Source organism: Zeugodacus cucurbitae, chromosome 4 (assembly GCF_028554725.1).
Source record: "Zeugodacus cucurbitae isolate PBARC_wt_2022May chromosome 4, idZeuCucr1.2, whole genome shotgun sequence".
In the NCBI taxonomy this organism is placed as follows: domain Eukaryota; kingdom Metazoa; phylum Arthropoda; class Insecta; order Diptera; family Tephritidae; genus Zeugodacus; species Zeugodacus cucurbitae.
In genome coordinates, this window is record NC_071669.1 from 59,258,573 (window position 1) to 59,283,491 (window position 24,919).

The window sequence follows — 24,919 nt, forward strand, 5'->3', positions numbered from 1 at the left end:
GCGCTCGGGCACTCCAAAACACTGGAGTGAAACTTAATATGCGTTTTTCTCAAAACTTTGTTTTTTGAACTGGTGACAACTGTAACTCGAAAACCGATCAGGAGATTTTAATGCAACTTATACAGCTTTTAGAATACATAAAATGACTGGGCCTGATCGAAGCTTTTGTATTTTAGAAAATTTCGAATTTTAACCAATTAACTGTTGATTTTTTCCCAAAAATCTAGAAAAAAAATTTCCTGAAGCCGCCATTTTGTTAATTTTAGAAAAAAAAAACACAAAAAAGCTTGGATAAGGCTCAGGATTATCTGTTTATAAAACAAATTTTTCTTTTCCGATTGATTTTAGAGGAATCTCCAAGAACTTATGATTGTCACTTATAACTTTGGAAATTATAATTTTTTGTTTTCAAATTTTCGTGACTTCAAGTCAAAACATTGGTTAATAATACCATATAATTACTTTTGTAAAATAACATGATTTAATAGCAGAAAAAATTACTGAAAATTCTACATTTTTCGAGTCTCTGGCTACCCCTAACCCCTTAAAAATTTTATAAAGCAATATTCAAAATAACGTGTCCAAGAAATTAATTTTTTTATTCAACATAATTTTTCCAAATTTCTTATCAAAATTTGTAAACATTATTCAATTCATCTGAAAAATAAGAAAAACCAGTAAAATTTTATTTTATTCAATTCTCAAAAAATAATTCACTAATTTTCCGAAAACTTAAAATTCATTGTATTTCCCGAAATTAAATATGAAGAATATGCAAAATGTATCACAAAATTCTCAGAAGCAATTTAAAACATAACTTTTTGGCAAAAAAAATATTTTCGAAAAAAAATTCAAAATTTTTGTTCGGCGTATTTTGTATTTTTTTTCTCAAACGCTTTAAAAATATGATATTTTAATAAAACTTAGGCTTTTGTTATAATTTATTTTATATGATGATATACAATTAATATTAAGGCCTTGGAAATATGTATCATATCCACAAGGTGGCGCAAGAGTAGAGGAATTTAGGAAGTCTATATATCAGTAGCTTATAAAGCATAATATTTTTTTTTTAAATTTTAGTAAATTGATTACAAAAGTGTCAAGTAAACAAAAACGTATTGCAATCACACATAAATCGTGATGAAAAATATGGAATGGTAATAAGATCTTTCGAATTGCATAAAATTTTATGAAAGTTGGAGGCAAAGTATGATCCTATCAGTTATACAATTAGCATCAATTATTTAATTGTTATATAACATCTACAAATTGTAAATAAAACCACTAAATCCCATCGCCTACAAACCCACAGCAACATTCGAATTCATTATGTCATATATGTAGTAAGTATGTAGATGTACCCCGCCATTCATCATTCCACACATACCTCACTAAACTGAAACTGTTTGTTTCTCGCGCTGCTTTACGTCACAGAGCCGAGTTTTGTTTTCAACTTTTTTACAGTTACTTTTTCCCTTTTTTTTGCGCTTGATTAACCTTGGCCAAGAAAATCCGTTTGACTGGTTTTTTCATTGTGAAGCAGTACACCCACAGTTAAGCAGTTGTGTAAGTGAGTGTGCTTCTGCGTCTACTGTGTCTACTTGCTTGTTTGCTAAAGCCACTGTTGTTGTAGCAGTTGTGTTTACCTTGCAGCAAAAATGCGAAAAATATAGAAACAAAAAACAAACTCGTCGTTGCATGCGTCATAAATGTCATAAAAATGTAATGGAAATAGGTAAATATTTTCACAACTGAACTCACCTATATACGAGTATGCATCATGTGGCACATATTTTCAGAGCGTATATGGACATAAGGTGACGTTTGGGTAAAAAAATTTTATAAACAAAATAGTGTGTAAAAAAAATTTAGATTTTACGAGAAAAATTAATTCTGAACGACAAAATTAATAAAAATAAAATTAAAAAAAATAAAAACCAAATTTACCGTTATAATATTTTTAACATTTTAGAAGAATTTTTTTTCTATTTTTTTAAATTAACAAAATTAATTTTAATTTTTATAAATCATGTAATTCAAATAAAATATTTTATTTTCAATCAATATTTTTAAAGAATTTCAATTATACTATTTCATTGTAGGGAAAACGATTCCAAAACAAAAATTTATTTTTTTTTAATTATTCACAAAAAAAAAATTAAAAAAAAAATAAATATAAAAAACTGTGTAACAAAATTTTATTTTTAATAAAAATTATTTTTGAACTAAATATGTTTATGTTGTACAAAAAAAGTATTTTTTAAAATATCAAATTTACTTGCATATTTATTAGAAGAAAATATTTTTTTTTAAATTATTATGTTTTATTATTCACAAGATTAAAAAAAATGCGTTTGAAATAATGAATTAATTTTAATAGTTTCAATTATTTTTTTATTTTAAGGTTAAAATTCCAAAAAAATGTTTTTTAATATTCACGGAATTAAAAATTATTTATGCTTTCATAATTGAATTACTTTTAAGTGATTTATAAGGTGAAGTAAAAAGTGAAGTTACTAAAAAATATTTTATTTATTTTAAGATTTAAAAAATTAAAATAAAATTATTTCATTTAATTTTTTTTTATTTTTTTTTTTCAAAAATTATTCTAATTTTATTTCTTATATTTTACAAAAAATATTCACACATTTATTTTTTTAATTATTCATGAACTTGATTTTATTTTAATTAATTATTTAATACTCATTTGATTTTGTAGGAAATAAATATCACCAAAATATTTTTTTTTATTATTAGGTTAGGTTAGGTACGAAGGCTGTTTCCCTATAGGGGGAAACCCACTTAGACTATCGAGAGCAGTCCTTTGTGATGCCATAAAAAAAATTCAACTCCCTCACTTATTTATGAATCGACAAAGCGCTTGAAGCCTACTACAAATCTGCAGAGGTTTTTAACTTCTGTATCCGCTAGTTCGCGGGGGTGCCTAAAAAAGTGAGATCCAAGGATTTTTTGTCTAGATCTCGCAAAGGCGGGACATTCCAAAAGGAATTGCTGGGAGGATTCTACCTCACCTCCTTCTACGCAGCTTTGGCAGCTAGCATCCGATAAAATTCTTAATTTGACCGCGTGAGTCCCAATGGGACAATGGCCAGTTAGAACACCTATAACTTGGGAAAGGTTGATCTTTTTTAGGGCAAAGAGTTCCCTTGACCTCTTGCGATTTACTTTGGGCCAGAATGATCTTGCGACAGAACAGGTGCTAGTGACTGTCCAACGCCTGCTCAGTTCGACTGAGACCCATTCATCCAGAAGCAAGTTGCAAGAGGACAGCGGCGCCCCTGTTTGTTCCCATTCCACTGTAAGTGCAACAGAAGTACCTGTCCTAGCAAGCTCATCAGCTTTGCAGTTTCCTGCGATTCCGCTGTGGCCAGGCACCCAAACTAGTTTTTTATTATTCACAAAATTAAAAATTATTTTTCGGTTTTATTAAAAATAATATTAAGAAAAAAAATTAGAAAAAATATTCACAAATTAATTTTTTTAATTATTCACAAAATAAAAAAAAAATAATTTAATTTTAATTAATTTGTTTATTTTAAAATTTTAAATTGGTATTTTTAAGAAATAAATATTACCAATATATATTTTTTATTAATCACAAAATTAAGAATTATTTTAATTCGGTTTTATTTAAATTAGTTTTAAGAAAGATTAAAAAATTAAACTATTAAAAAATATAATTTTTCATATTTAGTTTTAGAAAATATTAAACTTTAATTATTATTTTTTAATTTTTTTTTTAATTTCTCAAATATCATCCATATATTAAAAATTGGGAAAATATTATTTTCATTGTTTTTAAATTAATTAATTCAGTTTTAAAATTGTCTTTAATTAATTTATTTTGTCTTAATTTTTTACTTCACCGAAAACTGTATCCATAACCTACTACGATTGTTGTAGTTGTAATCTCTAAATTAAAAATATTTTAGAAGCAAAAAACTCTTCAAACAAATTATATTAAAAGCACAAATTTCGCATCCTTAAATAAAACTAATTTTATGATTGCCATTTTTAGCCGTTATTCGAACAGCAGCAACAACAAAAGTGATAAATTTACTCATCATAAATGCGCAAAATAGCTTTAAACCTTTGTTGCCTTTTTATGCTTTGATCTTTTTGCATATTTTTATAAATAACAAAAGCGCTGCTTCTAACAACTAAATATAGATGAAATGAAATCACTTATGAAAATACATACACATAAATGCATGTACAAACATATATACATACATATATGTATTTGGAGCCAAGTTGCCGGCATGAACAAACATTCTCTGAAGAGAGTGACAGGTGAGTGTGCATTTATGCGCACAGACAGACATAAATATAAATTATATATATATAGCGAAGCACAGTCAAATCAAATATACATACAAACATATTTGTCAGTAATTTTTTGCTGCTTTTGTCTCTTTTGGAGCTTTTATTTTCGGGGGCTTGCACCTAAACTTACTCGACCAGCTAAAATATACTCAACCATTTACCGTTACGCAAGTCTAGCACACACTCCATCGGTTTCGGTGCCAGTGTACATCCTGGCACAAAACAGAATTTAATATACTCCACTTGTATATACGTGTCTCACCTACCTGTGCACCTACACGTTCGCTCCATTTATTTGTACGGTGGCAAAAGCACCGAAGGTCGTTTAGATTAGAATGTGTATTACCGTTTTGCCACACTTAAGTCAATGAAATCGATTTTCCGGCCATAAAATTGTACAACCAAAAGCCAACCGCTACGCCTAGTCAGTCAACGCACACGGAGTACGAGTATATCAATTACCGTTATGCCGCCCTATGTGCGCGTTGATCGTCGCGTGCTAATTGAAAAATGTTCGTCGAATTTATTGCATTTTTTCGCGTATTTTTGGTGGCTAATTGATAAGACTGCATGCCTAAGTATTTAATTATTATTTTCAATTTCATGTTCTTAACAACGTGAAAAGGGGCAGACAGTGGTGAATTGTGCGGGGGTACATGTGTCAGTTGATTGACCAGTAGATATGAAAAGAAATGTGAGTATTTATAGACTGCTGATATGTATAAGTGTGCTGTTGTGCACGTAGTTACCGTAAACGAAAATAATTAAAACCCTGATGATTAGAGATAAAATTGCAAATAATTTTTTTCCCGAACATAAATAATTTTAGTCAACCACAATGCCTGCTATTAATTGTAATTAAATATTTTTAAATCACTTCTAAAAAATATGTATCAATTATACAGTAATATCTTTCGAAGAAGAAAGTGATTTCTAGAATGTACATAAAAGCTTTATAAAAAGCTCTCTCATTTAGCTTAGGTTAAGTTTTTAGAATTGTGGAAACTTGTAAGACCACACATTGCATCTTATTTCAGATAATCGCCACAACGAAGATTTGATATTAATGACTTCGTCGCACAAAAGCATTCGTAACCGAGTTCTCATCCAACATGAAAATAGCTCATGGAGAGAGAGAGCTGATGAAATGCAGAGAACATGGCTCCTTATGACTGTTTCCTATTTCCAAAAATAAAAGAACCTTAAAGGGCTGTCGTTTTACAAGCATACGAGAATATCGAAAGGCTATCCCAAAATCGAGTTTGAGAAATGTATCGACGATTGGAAGAAGCGCTGGGATAAGTGCATAATGTCGACTGGGGACTATCAGGAAGGCGTCGAAATTTTTTAATTATTACATTTTTTTTGTCAAAAAGGAAAGTCCCGTTATTTTTTGAACACAACTTTTATATTTTTCTATTTTTATCGGAAATGTATTTTAATACCCTTAATCCTTTCAATACTGGCGGGATCCATGTGTCCCGCAGAGTGTTTTCATTTAACTACTTTTAACTTTTATAAATCATAACAAAATAAAAGGTACAATAAAAATTCAAAATATTTTTAGATTGTTTTCTTATCTTTATGCTAATATGAGACGCATATGTCCCAATACCAATTACTGATGAGACATCCTTATCTCAGGATACCTCTCCTGTCGTGGTTATCCTTTTCCCAAACCCACCCTATGGTCCACTACTTGGGCCATAATGACCCAATCTACATGGGAAAAACAATTTTTTGCTTAAAAAATCCGTATTGAAAGGGTTAAGCTCATCCTTAATCAATAATTTCGTCAATAAACGATGTTCATATTCGCCCCCATTTTGAATCATATCATATCCTGTTCAACCAAATTACAGTTCTAGGAAATGTAAAATACTATGCTTTCGCCCCAATCTATAGTAAGCTAGAGTAATAGGAAAATAGAGAAAGCAATGCATGATATGCATCGGTAAGATACATTGTTTCCTTATCTAAAAGAGAATTTAACTTCACAGTGGATATTTTTGAAAAACTATCCATACTTAAAGTATTCAAATTCCAAGAACTTGGATATGAAAAAACGAACATATCGCTTAAAACAGTAAGTCCTGTCGTATCCATAATTACAACTTTATATGAAATTTCAGAGCTATGCGCATAGTTGAAGACCCGAGGAACACTATAACCAAAACATTTGCTTTTTTGTTCCCGCTTGTCGATTGTGTGGTTTTATAAATGGATTAACTTCGCCTTATATCTTGCATTATATCTCATGGAGAATTATATGAAACTTCAGACAATGCTTCGAGAAGCTTTTTCCCTTTACCCTCCCTTTCAGCTTTTGTTGTACTTCGAATACAATTTTTTTCGCAATCGTCATAGCAATGAATGATGTTTACTAAATAATATATTAAATAGCTTCATAATGGTAATATAGATATGTTGTGGGATTCTGCTGTAGAACAGCGTACATATCTCTTTTGTAATGAGCGACAGGGGGCGCTGTAAATATTTTATCTTAAATCATAATAGCTGAAGGTTTCAATTGAATGTTAGGGGTAGTCAGGATTTTCAAATAATCATTTTTTTTGCATTTTCGTTAAGTGTAATATCTTTAAAACATACTCTGAAAATTTGAAGTTTATCCGATAATTGCTTTTAGAGTTATTCGACAAATAACAACGAGCGCTAGGGCACTCCAACACGCTAGTGTGAAACTTTAAATGCGTTTTTCTCAAAACTATGGGTTTTGAACTGGTGACAACTGTAACTCGAAAATAGCTCGGTAGATTTTAATGAAATTTCTACAGCTTTTAGAATGCGTAATAAACTCAGGCCTGAACCCAAAATTTTTTTTTTTCAAAAATTTCGATTTTTTTCACGAAAATCTAGAGAAAAATTTCCTGAGGCCGCCATTTTGTTAATTTTTGAAAAAAAAAAGTTTGGTTTAGGCTCAGGATTATCTATTTATAAAACTACTTCTACTTTTTTATCCGATTGATTTTAGATGAATCTCCAAGGACTTATGTTTGTCACCGCAAGGAACTTTTTTTTCGAACTGGGTCAACACAAACATCTATAACTTTGGAAATTATAATTTTTATTTTTCAAATTTCCGTGACTTTAATATTGTGTAATAATGACATAATGTTAAATAACAGGATTTAATATAAAAATAAAATTAATTGAAATTATAATTTTTTAGTGTATCTGACTACCCCTAACCCCTTAATCCATTTTATGACTAAAAATAAAGATTTCGTAATATTTTATATTTAAGGTTATATTTATTTATAACACTCCGTTATTCATTTAACCTTTGGCAAATAAATATATTTGCTCAGACTATCGAAGATTAAAATTCAATGAATTTGTATATAGAAATATGCATAAAATATATATAAATATGAGTTGTATTATCATTTCAGAACATAAAATGCAAAAAAAAACTACAAGAAGCATACACAAAGCGAAAATACAAAAAATCTCAGTGCTGAGACTACAAAATAAGCGACAACATAATATTATTGTAGACAGTTTTTTTAGACGCAATTTTATTTGATAACAAGCAGCATAACTTAAATATAACAAAAACAAACAACAAGTAAACACTTGCAATGCGTTCAAAGTAGGCACAAAGCGTGCAAACGATAATAGCGAAGAAGAGGCAACAGCAGCAACTACGGCGCATGGAACGCTAATTAACGCAAAGCTAAAGAAAGACAAACACACAGAGAAACAGTGAAACAGGAATGAAATGAATTTTTCAGTTAATTAAAACGAATTGAGGCGAAGCATTTCAGCACCTAACTAGTACTACTTGTTGTTGGTGTTGTTGCTATTGTACATAGTTGATAATGGCTCCACAGCTCGCAGTAGTAGCAGTATTGCCAACAAAGTGTCAGTGTCAAAGCCACTGTCAATTAGATATTCACTGCAAGTGCCAAACAGAAGCGCCATCATCAACATCAACATCATCACCATCAAAAACAACAACAGCAACAACAACAACAAAAATACTTCAGCAAGTCAACGGTTGCATTTCGTCGTGGCGAAAGTGGCCAAGAGTTCACGCACTAGCAACAACAAACAGACAGATTAAATACAAACAATTATATATGTATCTATGTATGTAAATACTCGAGTCAACAGAGTAATGTCTTGTATTTGAGCAGGTAATGCTGTAATTTATATTATCATCAACACGGCTGATTATCAGTCGCTACGCTAGGCAAGCGAGCAATTGACAAGACGGAAGTCACTCAGCAGCTTTTGTGAATTAATTCTATTTTCAGCTCATTATATTTGCGCAAGATACTCGCTTACTCGCGTTGATTACTGTTTTATAATAATAACAACTACAACAACAACAACAGCAATAGACTAAAATGAGCGGGTTGACTCAATGATTTAGATAAATGTCCGGAGTGTGAATTTTCGTTTTGCGAAACGAAATCTCTGAAAATTTCCGGCTATAAATCACTTTAATGAGGCCGAGCAAAGGCAATCACTTAAGGCAGACGTAAAGTTGGGCAGAAACCTTTCGAATGACGAAAGAAGCGGAAGAGGTGTTTACGTTTTATATGCTTTCAAGTTTTCAATTTTTGTGTGTATGTGTATGGTCTAAAGTCATATAAATCTTAGGTAAAGGATTATAGTTGTACACTCATTGTAGAAATGTATTTAGATTGATCGCACTTTTTCTTTTTTAATATAATTATAATATAAAAAAATAATAGATTAAAATTTTGGGCTCTCGATATAAAAAAGTATATACACAGTTGAACTTTCCTAACACGAATCAGCATAATCTACGAAAAAAAAATTTGAGTTAGCGAGACTTCGGGTTTTACGAAGGTAATCGGTATGAAATTTGACTTCTATTGCCATTTCAAGAGTTGGAATTATGGAGAACTTCGAGTGATAGAAATTCGAGTTATGGAAGTTCTACTGTAGTTGATTTCAAATAACCAGAGTTATTAGTAAAAGATATAATTAATTTGTGTCTGCAGGTATCAAATTACAAAAGTAATTTTTTGTTTAAATATAATATATATATTTTTTTCAGAGAAAGTGTTAAACAAAAACTCTATTAAAGTGAGATGTAATGGTTCAAAGTACTCAGTACTACTTAAAACACTCAGAGTACATTCAACGTACTTTGTGTTCTATTAAAACATTTTGTGTTGAAAACACACTATGTCGATGAAAAATTACGGAGTGGACTCAGAGGCAAATATAAAATAAGTGAAATTGAATATAGGTTTCATTATAATACTTAAACTTGAAGAAAATGTGTTTTGATATTTTCAATACATTAGTCTAGCTGCTCCTCCTTTCTATGTGAGGTTTTGCACTTGATTTTATCAGTTATATATATAGTATAAATACGTCTCTGAACGACACATTTTTAATAGAGAATTTTTATTTCATAAAACAAATTAATTATTCCAACTGATATCAAACATTTGCTAAAATCAAAGCACAGCCAGATTTATAATCCAAATACTGATACCGAACTTTTGCTGCAGATTTTTTCTAACAATCCATACACGATAAAAGGCATATTAATCTTCGTACAATATATATGATCTCAACTAATAAACCAGTTTAAATTGTATCTCTCGACCAGAATTGCTGGGGATTACTTCATCAAAAACTTCTTATCTTACTCAAAATAACTCAAGTTCAAAAACCAAAATGAACGAAGAATAATTGAGAAATTTGATATATTAGGTCTACAACTTTGCTTCCGCCGTTTTCCAATAGATGTCCCTAGGGTCAAGCACTGGTCGATTAAATCGATTAAATCGTTTTATATCGATCTTGGACATTTGTGTCCACATCAACCAACAAAATATTTGTAGAGATCTGTTTGCATCCCAAACTTATTTGTCACTTTTTGAACCGAAGTCTCGACATTTCCACGGAATACGCATGCTGCCAGAAAGATGGTCAAAAGTAGTAGCTAGCGAGGCCAATATTTTGAATAACATTTTTGTAACCGTTTTTATACAAAATAAGCCTTAAATTTACAAAAAAACGGCGGAAGCAAAGTTAAAATTTTTTAAATATTTAAGTTGAAGCTTTAGACTACCATGGAACAATCAATTGGAAACCTATAACAACCCTAGGTTAAGTTCGGTTAGGTTAAGGGGTAGATCTCCGCAACGGCAGAGAATCCCACTTGGACTGTCCTGTTTGATACCCAGATTCTCCAGACGGATCTCTAAGACCCTTATGATGCGGCAAAGCTCTGGGACTCTATTATAAAGTTCTTAAGTCCGCTAATGTCGATTCCAGTTACTGCTCTGGGTTCGTCGAAGATGTACCTACCGAGGTTGCTTTAACCTAAGTCTGGCGAATTCTGGACTGACAACCTAAGAACAAGTAAATGAGGAAATAGCGTGAGAATGGTCAATATTTTCAAGAATTAACGTTGAACTTTCTCTTGAATAACACCGTGGAGTCGAAAGTATCAAATTACTCTAAACTATATATAATATATTTTTACTAGACTTTTACATATGTATTGACGTTTTAAGTCAACCTTAGCTTTTTTAACAATGTGTAATTAAATATTTTAATTATCTATAACATAATTTTTGCAAAAATGTTCGTGATCGTTAATATAGACCAAAAATTTATTTATAAAAATTTTTTTACAAAAAATTTTACATTTAATTCGAAAAAAAAAATAAAATAAAAATAAAAAAAAAAATTATATAAAAAATTTTCATACAAAAAAACTATATTTTTATATAAAAAAAAATATACAAAAAAAATAAATTTTTCCTTTTTTTAATTTTCCAAAATCTATTGATTAAGATTATGCTATAAATTTGATTTTTGTGCTTTTTTTAATCGAAAAGTCCCCAATCAAGTACTTTACAATGTTTTTATGACATAGAATTTTTTCTAATTTTTTACTGTCGGATAGCCGAAATATTCATCACAGCTAACTTAAAAATATATTTGAGGTTGAAGTTAGAATCACTGAAAGGAACAAAAACTCTTTTATGCAAAAATCTCCAACACATGAAACTACCATCACATACCGTGCTCAAATCCTATACAAATACACGATATACTCAAAAATTGACGAGCAAAAAATAACAAAAAAAAAACTACAAAAGTCAGGTCACTCTTAGTCAAAAACCAAAAATACAAATCCACCTATGCAGCAAACAAAAGAAAAGAAAAGAAGACAAGCAAAAATGCAGAGGAGCCTTCAGCTTGCTCAGTCATAAAATCGGGAATAAGTGCAAGCCGTTGGCGGGCTGCTTCCACGAGCAGCAACAATTTTAGCATACTACCAAAGACATATGTATGTATGTACATACAAAATCACATGTATATATGTAAGTATGTATGTATGTGTGTATGCATATGCAATGCAGAGGAACGCCAAATAGTATCATCAACAGCACAAATGCGACGCCTGCATTGGCGAGTGTGTGTCAGCATTTTGTCAGTTGCCAAAAATAAATAAAATTCACAGTTAAATTGGCAAAGGAGCTGCGCGAGCGTTTCATACAGCAATACTAACAACAACAACAAACTCATATATAAAACACAATACAGGCACTTGAGCAGCGAGGTAGATATGTGTGTTTGTTGTTGCTTATATTTGTATATAAAAGATATATATTGCAGGAGCTTTATATTGTACATCTTCACCTATTTGTTGTTGTTGTACTTAAGCAGTGACACGCGAGATTCCGGCTGCCTGCCAGCACTTTATTTCGTATATCAAAAACGTAAAAAAGTGAAAAAGCATGAAGAAGAAGAAGCACAAGCAGCAGAAGAGTCGTCGGACGGACAGATAACAAAAAACGCTTTTTGTTGCTCCTGTTGCTTGCGGCACGTTTATATTCGTTTATATTCGCATTGCTCATTGTCGTTCGTTACCATTTCACGGCTTTTGTTTTACTGCATTATATATTTTCGCATTTTACCTTTACTCTCGGTTTTTATTATATTTCTAATGGATTTTGTGCTTTTTGAGCGGGCACGTCGCACACACCCATATATATATATGCATATATACATACAAACAAAGGTGGCTGTCTCGGTGGTTTTATGCTCGCATTTGCTGCTTGCCACTTTTTGCATTTTCATTTCACTCTTCTTTCATGAATTTCATTGTTTTCATTTCACTTTTCAGCGCAAACGCCGGTGCACGTTGGCATTCATTTATATTTCGCTTGATATTTATTTATTTAATTTTTTTTCTTTAAGAAATGAGCATGAGCATGATGTTGCTGCTATTTTCAAGGCTTAATCATGTAGTCTTAAATTTTAGGGATTTCTTTTTTCTCACTCTGCGACAGTTTGTGGGCGTTTTCGCTGATATATTTGCAACCGAATGAATGATACATATGTATGCTTACTTATAAATGTTAATTCATGCAATCATAATCTTTTTAGCAAATGGGATTTTGTTTATTTTTTTCGTTTGAAATGCTAATGATGATTTCGATTCTTATAAGAAATGTTGAACTTCCGCTGTAAAGACTGTTTTGATTTTTGCACTCAACAAACGAAAAGGAAAAAAAGTAAGGAAGGGCTAAGTTCGGGTGTAACCGAACATTTTATACTCTCGCAATTTATTTATTTAACTTTATTTATATTATATAATACACAATTTGACCCACATATTCGTCATATATATTGTATAAAGTCCACTGAAAGTTGGAAACCATAATATTAGGTTAGAAGCACCGAGGTCCTCGTGTTCGATATATGGGGCCTTAAAAAACTTTGATCCGATTTCGGCGATTTTTAGAATGGGGCTGCCACACTATTAACATAGTATTTGTGCAAAGTTCTGCACCGATATCTTCACTAGTGCTTACTTTATATATTGTAAAGTAAACGATTCAGATCGTCTTAAAAGCGATATTGGCCTATTTTCACAACATATCATTTGGATGTAAAGAAACTATTACAAACCAAGTTTCATTGAAATCGGTCGAGTATTTCCTGAGATATGGTTTTTGACCCATAAGTGGTCGATGTCACGCCCATTTTCCATTTTGTAAACAAATCTGAGTGTAGCTTCTATCTGCCATTTCGTATGTGAAATTTAGTGGTTCTGACGCTTTTCGTTACTAATTTCCAACCTAACCTTTGTATGGGAGGTGGGCGAGGTTATTATCCGATTTCTTTCACTTCCCCAAAAAAATTACATCCAAATATGCCCCTTCATAGTGCGATCCTTCATAGCAAACTTTATTTCCATAGCTTTATTTATGGTTTAGTTATGGCACTTTATGTGTTTTCGGTTTTCGCCATTTTGTGGGCGTGGCAGTGGTCCGATTTTGCTCGTTTTCGAAAGCAACCTTCCTATGGTGCCAAGAAATAAGTGTGTCAAGTTTCATCAAGATATCTTAATTTTTACTCAAGTTACAGCTTGCACAGACGGACGGACGGACAGACAGACATTCGGATTTGAACTCCACTCTTCACCCTGATCACTTTGGTATATATAACCCTATATCTAACTCGTTTAGTTTTGGGTGTTACAAACAACCGTTATGTGAACAAAACTATAATACTCTCTTAGCAACTTTGTTGCGAGAGTATAATTATCTTCGCTGATAATAATTTTTGAGAACTGAGGGTTGTCTTTACTGCCACAATTAAGTGCGATAAAGAGTTTTTATACTAGCTGTGTGATTTCTGTTAAGGAGTTATAAATATATGTTGAGGTGCGGGAAAATGGGGAAAATTTTGATTTTCTGTATATATTCCTATTGAATACTTGGTATACGTATTGCGTAGTGCAATGTCGAATCTGTCAAATCAAATCAAGAGCATAGAAAAATTCTCATAATTGTCAAAGTTATGACATTTTACGCGAAACGCGTTTTTTTTTTCAAGAGGCTTGCCGTGACTACGATACCAGTTCATCAGCTCAACTGAACGCATAAAACCAAACAAATTCCTTTAGTATGAGGTGTGGTGTCCTTGAACAATGCATTAAAGAGAGAAAAATTTGTTTCTGCAAAGGAGGACGATTTTCTTAAAAAGGCTGCTTTTTCCATCTGATGAAATCTATTGAAAAATTCATAACATTTCAATGAAAATTTAAACGAAAAAATTAAATCGTTTGAGGAAATGGCAAATAAATTGCAATTGAAAAAAAATTGAACAAATTTGAATTACAATTTAAAAAAAATATAGAAATCGATTGAAAACTCTTTCGGCAATCCATGTCACCGCAACGACGTTTTTGGAAAAACATGATTTCGAGATAATCGCGTTTAAAGTTTCAAGTACATTTTTGTCTAGTGTAGTGGAGCAAGATGCAAAACGCTATAACTTCACTTCTACTCCTTGAAACTCTATAAAAATTGGAGATAACACGCTTTAGAACGTATACTTTAAGATAAAAGAATAACAAAATTTTAGATTTTTTGACCTACTTCAACACATATAATCTTTAATTAAAGGGTATAATCTACAATTTTTATGAAACAAGCAAAGTATTAGTTTTAAATAAATTAAAAAAAAACCGAAAAAATTCGGCAGCAAGTGCCCCTACCCACTACTACTACTACTTTTTGCGGCATATGCCTGGTGCTGCAGTAACCGGTTACTTTTTGGAACCGTTTTTTTTTTTTTGGACACACTCGTGGCAGTGTGGGCGGTCGGTGGGTGGGCCTTTAGGGCGTTTTGGGGCAAAACTTCGACGAGTGGGTAGTCGGTTTTCTGTGAAGAACCGGTTGTTTTTGGTCGGTCAGTGGTCGGTTTTGCTCGTGCCCTACTGCCCGAACACTTCTCAACCGATTTATACCGCACATTGCATATATCTGGAAAATACGGACATATATCTGGTTTTGGCCATATATAGAATAACGAACTCAAGAAACATACCACGCAGTGTTGTATGAGTCATATTTTAATTTTGCATGTGAAACAACAACAGTGTTGGTAAGACAGTCATAAAAAAATATGACAATATGACGATATGACACAATATGACACCTTGTGAATACCCTAATAGTATATTGCTGTGTTCTATATATGTATGTTATATTGTTTAGGAAGAAAACCTTGTAGAAATAAATATCTAAAATATACCAAAAAAAATTGTATTTAATAAATAATAATTATTTGACTCAAAGTTAAATGACTTAAAAATGTTTGTAAAATTAAAATTTTAAATAAATTAAAAATAATTAAATATTTTTTTTAACTTAAAAAAGCATTTCCAATTTATAATGTAATGCATAAAACTTTAAATAAATTTTTTAAATTCAAAAGAAATATATATACATTTTTTTTAAATTAATTAATTGTAGAAAACGATTTTCTTTTTTAATACATGAAATAATTTTTTTCAATTATACAATTTAAATTTATACCTTCTGTTAAAATATAAAAAAAAAAAACATATTGACTTTTATTTAAAAAAATAATTAAACAACTTTAAAAAATTAAGAACAAATTAAGGATTTTTCTCAATTAAATAAAATTGTAAAGTTAAAAAAAAATTATTAAAATTTCATAATTTTTAATATAAATAAAATCATTTGTTTGCTTTGTATATTCATGGGGTTTTATCGCGGAATTTTTTCAAGTTAATCATTCAATGAAACTCCCCTTTAAACAGAATAATTTTATCTGGTAGGGCATGTAATTCACTTTCCGGTGCATTTGTGTCATCTTAAGCGTTGGTTAAATAATGCTAATTGAAATTCACTCGAAAGTGTAATACAGAATCTAACGGTATGTCTCTAATTATTTAGAAAGTGAGTAAATTCAATGGCTACAATGGTTAGTGCCAAGCTCAAGATACATTAATATTAACCCTTTATAACTCAACTAAGTAAAAACGGAAAAACTGTATCGTTTCTAATAGATTTCGGATAGAAATGAAATACGTGTTTTATAGTTTAAACAAATTTTTTTTTTTTGGGTGAAAAACAACAAAAAAGGGTATGTGACAGATATGTCACGTTATGTAACAACGTCTCTAAGCTCAATAATAATATTTGTATTTCGTGAATATTTACATGTTTTTAAGAAGTGTGAAATTCTTTGAAGCAGTTGTTTTGCTTGTTGTAGCATAAAGTCACAACACATTTTTCACATACCGTTTGTGATACTCCAACACATCCTGGACGCTTGCAACGAATTCGTTTTTCTGCCCATACCGGCCAGTGTCCAACTTGATCTTGCTAAACTGCCATAGTAGGAACATGTTGGGCTGGGCCCTTATGCTTTTTAGATTGTATCTTGAAACGAAGAGGAATTGAACTTCGTTTCATAGGGGACTTTGTACCCAATTTGCACAACACCGTGGCAACTTCTAAACGAAAATCAGCAGATGACAACTGATTGCCCTCTAATTTTTTTTCTTTATGAGCTCTTTTGTATAAGAGCCAAGCATTAGACACTGCAAGGTCTAAAAATAGATAAAATAGACGAACGTGCCATCGCTTGCTTATTACCTTATTACTCAATGTTACAGAAATGGTACAAACCTAAACTTCACTATATATTGTATTAGTGAACATTTTTTGAATTATCTTATAGGAATTAAACATAATAGTGAACGTACCTGAACTTTTCCACTAAATATTTTATTAAAACACTGAAAATTTTCTTATTTTTATCTTTTCGGTAATTGCAAGCACGTGCATTCACTAACTTTACCATAGCGAAAAAGAAAGTACCGTTTTATAAATGATGCCAATACATAATAAACCAGAGAATTTTCAAATTGAAAAATACGGAGTTTGACAGTGCTGGTATATCATACTTAAAAGGGAAAAATTAATTTTCCTATGTTTTGTGCCCTCTAAAAGGGTTTGTAACATATCTGTCACATGATGCTATAAAGGGTTAAAGAATTGTTATTAGCGACCGTTCTCATTCGAAATCGAGTTTGATTTTATAGCAATTTTATTGAAATAAATATCAGGTCTACAACTTTGCTTCCGCCGTTTTCCAATAGATGCCTCTGGGGTCAAGCACTTGTCGATTAAATCGTTTTATATCGATCTTGGACATTTGTGTCAACATTAACCGAACAAAATATTTGTAGAGATCTGTTTGCATCCCAAACTTATCCTCAACTGAAAATGTCAATTTTTGAGCCGAATTCTCGACATTTGCGGAAAATTTTGCTTTTCTTTTTTAATTCCAAGAAAAGTGCAGCAGAGGCTCATCGACATTTGTAACCGTTTTTATACAAAAAAAAAAAAACTTAAATTGACGAAAAAACGGCGGAATCAAAGTTGTAGACCTAATATTTTTTGAAAAAAAAAATAGTACCTCCAATATTGAGACACAGCACACAGCCATTAGCACTCGTTCAATTTTTCAAGAGATCCTTCTATTTGGTTAGTTAAAATGGTCGTATTTCCTATATAATTCTAATGCTTTTAAAGAAAACACTTCTTTTATAACCTCACACTTGATTTGGAAAACTTAATGCATTTAAAAATATCAAAATATATATAAAAAAAAATAATTTTCAAACACTACTACACTGTAAAGCCAGGATTATATGCGAACTGTTTTTTTCTTTTCTAAATGGTTCAATAAATGTGCACAATTTATAAAAATAAAATGTATGTAATTATTTTTTTATTTTTTTCTAAGCACTAATTAAAATAAATTAAATATTTATCAACAGGATCTTTATTACAAACTAACTATAATAATAATTGTTTAACACTCAAAAATATTTTTAAGTGAAGAAGTATTTTTAAAAGCAAATGTTTCAATATTTTTCAACTGCACTGTAGAAAATGTTGGCATTATTTAGAATTTATTTGTACACAAATGATATTAAATATATTTTTAATACTTTTTTCTTAGTATAAATTCTATATTTTTACTAATTCTTATTACACTTAAAAATCTAGAATAAATACAAAGTCAATTAATAATCTCCTTCAGCTATTTTGTAGAGTTCAACACAAGCTTAGCACCATGAGTATTCATAAAATAATTATAAAGAATACAAATCTATTTTTATTTTATTATTTTATGTTTTTACGACTTTTTATTATTATTGTAGTTCAACTTTGAACACTAATTAAAAAAACAAAAAATAAAAATTTGTTACAAAAAAAAAATACAAAATATGTGAGTATATGCAAAATAGAAACATTAAAGAACGCTAATTTGTATATCTATGACTTTGTTCTAATTATGAATAACAAGTTTCAGCATAAGAGATCACAAATATATATTCTAACATTTTATATGCCTATTTAGCATAATTATTTCACAAAAAAAACGTTAATTTCGCTTTCAGCTCACCTTTTTTGTATATCAATTCCTCAAACAGCTACCACAGCAGAACAAACTTTATTACAATTTACAAATAATAATTTTTTGCTGTTGTTGTAATGAGTATTAATTTTCAAATTGTTTTTATTTTTAATTTTTTTTTTAATAATTTATAACACTTTACACTTTCCAAAACTAGAATTGGTGAAGGTTAAAATTTTTGTATGCAACAACAATGAGACACACGCACGAAAATTGTTAAAAATTCACAAAAATTAAATTTTCATCAAAAACACTGAGAATTTTTTTTCTAATTTTAATTTTTCCTATGTCAAACAACCAGTTTTACTTCCGTAGAACACTAGTAACCGGAAATTTGAAATTACTTAATTTTCACACTAAATAGACCGTAACACACAACTCTCCGGTTGGCATCTCGCAAAGCGTCTGACCGACCACTGTTAGTACGAGTATGTTGAATTGCCTACGAAACAGTTAGCGTGTTGTCGTCGTCGTCGTCGTGAATGGACACATTTGTTTATTGCAAATTCGTTTATTGCCAACTTTATTTGACACGTCCAAACTAACCGAATATTAAATCGCAACTGAGCAAAATACGGCAAAGGCGAAACTTAAAAAACCTACGGAGACGCTGTGGAGCAGCGAGTGGCGCACCGTTGAGCACCTACAGCTCGGCGCGCATTGAGAGCCAACAGCGGCTGCTCGTGCGCTTGTGTGTGTGTGTGTTTGCATGTGTTTATTGGCGGCAAAAGTTTGTTTGCTTTTGTGCTTTTGCTTTGCCCTTAACATTGCATTTGCGCCATTGCTTTTGCCATTTGTTGTTGTTGTTGCGGCGCGAAACTCGCTCGAAAGTTATGCCGGCGTTGGTGCGCTGCGGCTGAGCGCATAATGCCGCCCAATGCAAATGCAAAGCTTTGAAACCGGCATATTGGTAGCGCGCTCTCTCTCTCTCTCTCTTTCTCACTCTCTCTCTCAGTTAGAAAAAAATGCCGGTAAACAGTCACATGCAAATTTGTTATGTGAGTGTGTTTGTTTTTGTGTGCTGCGTGCTCCAATGGCACATATTTGCACCTATAGACGTGTGGGTGTTCGTTCTACAGGGTCTACATTAAATTGCAATTGACTTGGTATATTTTATTATTTTCTGTACTGAACTGATATGTATTTTAATTCCAGGGATATATTTATTTTAAATATTGTATATGTATTATACAATTAATTGTAACGATTCTACAGCTAACTTATTGCTTCGAAGACTAACATGTTTGAATGTTGCAGAACAATGTCTAGCAACATTGCTGCCTACAGTGGGTTGGTCAAAAAATTAATAATAAATAAAAGTTAAATAATATTTTTATCCGACTTTTGGAAGACCAAGAGTTTAGGTAAGTCCGAATTCACGCTTGTCGCTCTTGAAAAAGTTTCACAAACATATGAATAATTGAAAATCGGTCAAAAATTTAATATCTTTGGCCGAGCTAGAACAACTAAGAACACTTAAAAAGTAGATTGTATAACAGCACCTCTCCTAAAATGAATTCTCAGATACTTAAAATATACTCTATACAAAGACTTTGCACAAAATTCAAACAGTAGAAAAGTTTTTACTATATTATATGTTTTTGAGGTCGCTGAAACCGAATCCGATTCATTTACCCCCAACTTTTTCTTCTTGACTGGCGTAGACACCGCTTACGCGGTTATAGCCGAGTCCACAATCGCGCGCCACGCATATCTCCTCTTGGCAGTTTGGCGCCAATTGGTAATACCAAGTGAAGACAGGTCCTTCTCCACCTGGTCCTTCCATCGGAGTGGAGGTCTCCCTCTGCCTCGGGTTCCACCAGCGGGTACTGCTTCGAAAACTTTCAGAGCTGGGGCACTTTCGTCCATTCGTACAACATGACCTAGCCAGCGTAGCCGCTGTCTTTTTATTCGCTGGACTACATATGTCTATATCGTCGAACAACACATACAGCTCATCATTCCATCTTCTGTGGTATTCGCCGTTTCATCGGTTGAATCGGACAAAGAAGCGAAGCGAATGGGTCTGGTGAACGAGGACAAGACGAAATATCTCCTGTCATCAAACAAACAGTCAGCGCACTCGCGTCTTGGCTCCCACGTCATGGTTGACAGTCATAACTTTGAAATTGTGGATAATTTCATATACCTGGGCACCAGCATCAACACCGATAATAATGTCAGCCTTGAAATCCAACGCAGAATCACAGGTGCTACTATGGACTGAGTAGGCAATTGAAAAGTAAAGTCCTCTCTCGACGAACAAAAACTAAACTCTACAAGTCCCCGATCATTCACCTCCAACTTTATGGTGCAGAATCGTGAACGGTGTCAACATCAGATGAGACGGCACTAGGAGTTTTCGAGAGAAAGGTTTTGCGGAAGATTTATGGTCCCTTAAACATTGGCAACGGCGAATACCACAGAAGATGGAATGATGAGCTGTATGTGTTGTTCGACGACATAGACATATGTAGTCCAGCGAATAAAAAGACAGCGGCTACGCTGGCTAGGTCATGCTGTTCGAATGGACGAAAGTGTCCCAGCTCTGAAAGTTTTCGATGCAGTACCCGCTGGTGGAGCCCGAGGCAGAGGGAGACCTCCACTACGATGGAAGGACCAGGTGGAGAAGAACCCGTCTTCACTTGGTATTAACAATTGGCGCCAAACTGCCAAAAGGAAAGATGCGTAGCGCGCTGCTGTGGACTCGGCTATAACCGCGTAAGCGTTGTCTACGCCAGTCAAGAAGAAGACTGTTCAAAATGCACTGTTCAAATGGCACGAAAATGTGCCTCGCGCCCTTTTTACTGTTATCTATTTTATTTTCTGTGTATTATTTAATAAAATTATATTAATTTATTAAAATTCCAGACAAAGTTGAATGCGCTGTCACACAACGACACAAGAAAATGGCAGTCAACGTTTTAAAATGGCGGCTCAGGATATTTTTTTCTGCTACCTTCGACGCGATATTGATATGAAATATTTAAAGTGTTTTTTAGGACATATTAATGAAAATTATAAACCTATAAAGTTAAAAAAAGTATAAAATGTAATATAAAATAAGCCGTTGAAGAAAGTCAGATTTTAATGCTACCTTTTGCTATTTTTCTTTTTTGTGGAACTCGAAATATCTAAAATTTTAAGTTTTTCCATCCTTTCTCTCATTCCTTCTGATATTAATGTAAAAACCATTTGAATTACAAGTCGAGCAGTTTTTAAAAATTACAATTTCGAGAAAATTGCGTTTTAATTTATGCAAATTTTACAATACAATACACTCAGGCCCGCTTAGTTAAATTAGTTATAACTTATTCGATATTCGAGATTTTTTCCCTCTCTTCAGTTAACATATTCTATTTTCAGTTTGTCGAAAGTATAAATCGATTTTTGAATTAATTTTCATTTTGTTGATTTTTTTTATTTTTTTCTTCAAAAATATTTTATTTTCAATTTAATATTAAAATATTACAATAATTTTTTTTTAATTCATAATTTTTTAAATTTTATTTTAATTTTATTAATTTTAATTTTATTAATTTTAATTAATTCATATAAACTAAAACTACACCTTCTTTTGCTGTTTGTTGCCTCAATCACCCTTCCGCTGCGATTCAATACTGCTAGCAACAAAATCCAGCAACATTTACTTTATTGCAGCAACATGTGTCTGCGCCATGCACTCTCACTCTCTCTCTCGCCGGCAACACGCACTGGTTTTAGCCGCCGCCGGATGTGCTTGCATTCATATTCACACACACATAAACGCACACCATTGCAATTGTTTAATGTTTTTGCGCAATTTTGCTTTTTATTTGCTGTGCCAAGCTTTTTCATACCGGAATTTTTTACTAACATTTTTTTTTTCAAAGTTAATGCACTAACGCTCATGAGTATTATATTGTATTAATTTGTTGATTTTTATAGTATTTCATTTACATATATACACATATACAAATATGCATACTTATAAATGTCTGAACATTGACATTTGGTTCAATTTACGCCAGTTTCTTACGTTCACCACTTCATTCATAATTTCGCATTTTTTGTCATTGTATTTGTCTTTTCTTTGTTGTTATTGCTATTGCAACAAACAACAATTTGCCTTAACATTCAGACGTAGATATGTTTATAGGCATTAATGTATATACATATGTAGCATACATATTTACATGTGTTTCATATTTAATGCCATTTAATGCTGCCAAAACGCGCCAAACCAACGACTGCAAAAACAACAAAAACCAGACGCAATCAGGATACTCAGTGACAGTCGCTGAGCGTGTACGCCATTTAGTTGGCTGTGTCGGGTGAGATCATCATTTGGCGATCGTCATTATATTATTGCTTACTTATGCTGTTATTGGCTTCAATGAACAGACATACACACACTCAGACACCCTCAGACACTCACACGCAGTCATTTAGGTGTGGCTTTGTTGTTTTTTCGTTTTTTCTATTTGTCACCGACGAAAATTTATGACAATTCATTAAGACTGCAATTGTTATTTGTTTCATTTCGTGTTTTATTTCTTCGTGTTTAGCGCAAAATGAATTCGAATTTTTCAATGAAGTGAAATTGAAAAGCGGAATGCATTAAATTTATATGAGCACATAAAATTAATACGCGAATATTCAACAGTCGTCGTAATGTGTTTAGCGTCAAGGTTGCACAGGCTAATGATTTACTTGTTAACCGTTATAATTATGTGGATTGTGAGTGAATGAGTGTGTGGAACAGTTTTCAGGAAAGTTAAAAATGCTTTAGAATTTTAGAAAGAAAATTTTGCTAAAATCTTATTAAACACTAGCAAATCTGTATTGAACTTCTGAAAAATGTAGAGACGTCAAATTAATATTTAAAGTTGCTAAGTACACATGATATCTTTTGAAAATGGGCGAAATTGCTACGCCCATAAAATGGCGAAAACTGAAAACGAATAAAGTATCATAACTAAGATCGCATTAGGGACGGGCATATTTGGATGTAATTTTTTTTTTAGAAAAGAGAGCGCCGTATCCTTTTTTAGACATATCTCGTTAACTAGTAAAGTTATATCAACGAAAGCTCTAGAGTCGTGTCCTTCAAGTATTTCCTTATACAGGCTAAAAATTGAGGAAATCAGACCACGCCTACCACCCATGCAAAGGTTGAAAATAACTAAAAGTGCGTTAACTCACTAACGAAATACTAAAATTTACAGAAGAAATGTCAAAAGGAAGCAAACCTTTACACAAATACTGTATATGATCTGTGGCAACACTTGTGGAAAAAATGTCGAAATCAGACTATAACTTTTCAAGGCTCCGGATATCGAACATGATAAACTCAGCGCCTAAGGGTAATTTTTAATTGAAAATATGGGTAAATCTCTCATATATTAATTTGTTAAATATCTCCCTTCCGGTTTTTTGCTCTTTATTCAATGCTTTAAAAAAAGTGTTACAGTGATCGGATTTAGTTCAAATATGCGCCGTTTCGTTCGATAATATGTTTCCAACTAGACGGCAACTTCATAATACCACCTCGTAATAGCCCCCCTCCTTATTTGCCAAGAAATCGGACAGCCACTTTTCACAAGCCTCTTTTAAGTTCAACTTTACTCCAACAAGGGCGTTCGCCATGGGCAGGAACATGTGGTAGTCACTTGGCGCTATGTACAGGCTATATAGTGGATGCGATAAAACCTCCAATCCGAGCTCCCATAGCTTCTGACGAGTCATCAACAAAGTGTGTGGTCTGGCGTTGACCTGGTGGAACACTACACCCTTCCTGTTGGTCAATTCAGGACGCTTCTGGTCGATCGCCTGCCTCAAGCGGTCCAATTGTTCGCAGTAGATGGTAGAATTAAGCGTCTGGCCAAATGGAAGCAGCTCATAGTGGATGATTCCCACCAAACACACAGCAAAAGCCTTCCTGACCGTCAATCCCGGCTTGGCCACTGTTTGGGACGATTTACCGGCCTTCGACCCCCACCGTTTTCGCTTGATATTGTCGTATGTGATTCATTTTTCGTGGCCAGTCACCATCCGCTTCAAAAATGTGTCGAGTTCGTTTCCTTTCGGGAGCATATCGCAGGTGTTGATTCGGTTCAGAAGGTTTTTTTGCATAAAATCATGCGGCACCCAAACATCAAGCTTTTTTGTGTATCCAGCCTTCTGCAGATGGTTTAAAATGATTTGGTGGCAAATTCCCATCTTCTGGGCGATGTCACGAGATGCCACATGAAATGAAAGTATTATGTCAAGACCTTTCAAAAGTGTATAGTATGGCCAAATACGAGCT

At 32.4% G+C, this 24,919-nt stretch overlaps 1 long non-coding RNA gene across 2 annotated transcripts in view; it reads right to left on the minus strand.

The window, feature by feature from the left end:
* The window catches only part of LOC128921816 (uncharacterized), a 170,157-nt gene extending 150,957 nt beyond the window's left edge, over nucleotides 1-19,200 (minus strand). The window contains exon 1 of one of the 2 annotated variants that reach the window (XR_008471126.1): nucleotides 18,619-19,200. This is a non-coding gene — a long non-coding RNA (uncharacterized LOC128921816). The remainder of the gene's footprint in view (nucleotides 1-18,618) is intronic. The other variant, XR_008471125.1, reaches the window with a different exon arrangement.
* Between the last annotated feature and the right edge of the window lie 5,719 nt (nucleotides 19,201-24,919).